Here is a 2,042-nt window from a genome sequence, read left to right as displayed (position 1 = left end):
ACTTTAAATAAATGTCTGCCGATAGGGCCAGCCAGATAGCTCATCAGACTAAAGTGCCTGGTTAGGCAGAGCGGAGAGGCCGAGGTTTGATCCCTTTTGTGCTGTGCCAGCCCCACCTGCTGGGCACGCTGAGATGGTGATTGAGACTGGGTGTGGTGTAATTCTAGCACTTGGGAGGCTGAAAACAGAAGAATTACTATGAGTCCAATCTGCATAGTGAGGCCCTGTAGACCCTGTACTAAATACATTTAAATAAATAAATAAATAAATAAATAAATAAATAAATATCTGCCCAAGAGCCCACTAGCTACCTGAATGTGTGCGGACTATATTCCACCAAGAACTATTGTGTTCTGAACTACTGAGAATCTCCTACAGATGCCCTTTCATTTTCATCTTCACAGTGAAAGCTTTCTTTTCCAGGAATTCTAGCCACGGGTTCGCCTTACACCAGGGATTCTGCCCTGCGTCACCTCACCACGCAGTTATTGCAGCGGTACCACAAGGAGGTGAGGCCAGTGCGCAACTGGGTCGAACCCACCACCGTCTACCTCGACCTGTTGGTCTACGCTGTGTTGGATGTGGTAAGGACCATCTTGGCCTTTCTTATTCTTGTCCCTCTTTTGACTGTTTTTTGTTTTGTTTTGTTTTGTTTTTGCTGTACCAGGGATCGAACTTTGGACCTGGCATTTGCCAGGCAGGTGCTTAAGCCACTGAGCTATCTCCCCAGCCCTTGTTCTACTCTTTGAAAGCTACCTGCAGTTTATGTGAGGGCCTGGAAGAGGTTCTAATCCCAAGACCAGTGGAACTGTTGAAGAAGTGTTAGATTCATTTTAGCAGTTCGTATGAGGTAGAATATTGATTTGACCTATCACACTTTGTAGTCTCCCACTTACAGGGTATAAGACAAATAGTATAGAAATAACATGGTATTAAGATGTGTTAGGATGGGCTGGTGAGATGGCTCAGTGGTCTAAAGCGCCTACTTAGAACAAGCTTAGCAACGCAAAGGGACCACGGTTCAATCCCCCAGCACCACATGCCAGCCAGCTCCACCCCCTGGTGGGCTGAGCTGGCCACACACACACACACACACACACCCAAATAAATAAATAAAATTAAAAAAAAAAGTTATTTTAAAAAAAAGATGTGTTAGGAATCATGACTGTAGATCGTAGTACATATTTTATGAACATTGCTGAAATTCAGAATGGTAATAGGTATCTTTTCCTGAGATTCGCATTTATTAGTGGAAATAGTAGATTTAAGAAAAGATCTCTTATATTTTATCTGAAAAATGAAAGAGAAACATGCCCTAGTCCCATGTGTTTATAAAAGGACCTGTATACCGAAGGTGTTTCCCACAGGTGGCAGAGGACTCATTTATTAAAGAGTTGCTTTCCTGTTATTTCTGAAAAAATTGCTCATAAGGAAGAAATAGGAAAAGTTACGCTCAGCTGTTAGCAGGGCTCTTAGTGAACCTCCATAAGTGATGGCCCAGTGATCTTCTGCCTCTTTCTCTTTTTTCCTGACTACAAACCTTCTCCATCAGCAGATCCCAGCTCTATGTTGATTTCTCTAAAAAACAGACTTTTTTTTTTGAAGGAAGGAAAGGTTTATTTTGCTCACAGCTACTGGAGGTTTCAGTCCATACTCAGCTGGCTCCAAGGCAGAGCAGCACATGGCAGAGGGCAACATTTCACGGCAGCAGCAAAGAGCCAAAAACAGACTTTTAAGCTTTGTTCAAAATCATGGAATAATTGTCTTAAAAATTAATTCTTGAAATTTTCCTTGTGATGGGAATTGAACCCAGGGCTTCACGTACAGGAGGCAGACATTCTTTTGCTGAGCTAGAGCCCCATTTCTCTTTTGGAAATTAAGATATAAATACAGGCATCGAAATGTACAGGCTTAAGGAGTACAGTTGGATCAATGATTTTGACAACTGCACATGCAAATAATTCAAACCTCTATCAAGGAATAAAGAGTTTAATCATTCCAGAAGGGTCTTTTATTCCCTTCCCACTTCTTCCTCCTCACCT

General features: G+C 42.2%; 1 protein-coding gene across 1 annotated transcript in view; it reads left to right on the top strand.

The window, feature by feature from the left end:
* Htr3b (5-hydroxytryptamine receptor 3B) overlaps positions 1 to 2,042 on the top strand; it is a 51,437-nt gene that overhangs the window by 15,779 nt on the left and 33,616 nt on the right. The window lies entirely within an intron of this gene.

Source organism: Octodon degus, unplaced genomic scaffold (genome assembly GCF_000260255.1).
Source record: "Octodon degus isolate 3935 unplaced genomic scaffold, OctDeg1.0 scaffold00080, whole genome shotgun sequence".
NCBI lineage: Eukaryota > Metazoa > Chordata > Mammalia > Rodentia > Octodontidae > Octodon > Octodon degus.
The sequence above is the reverse complement of the archived record's forward strand: the minus strand, read 5'-3'. Positions and strand labels throughout refer to the sequence as shown.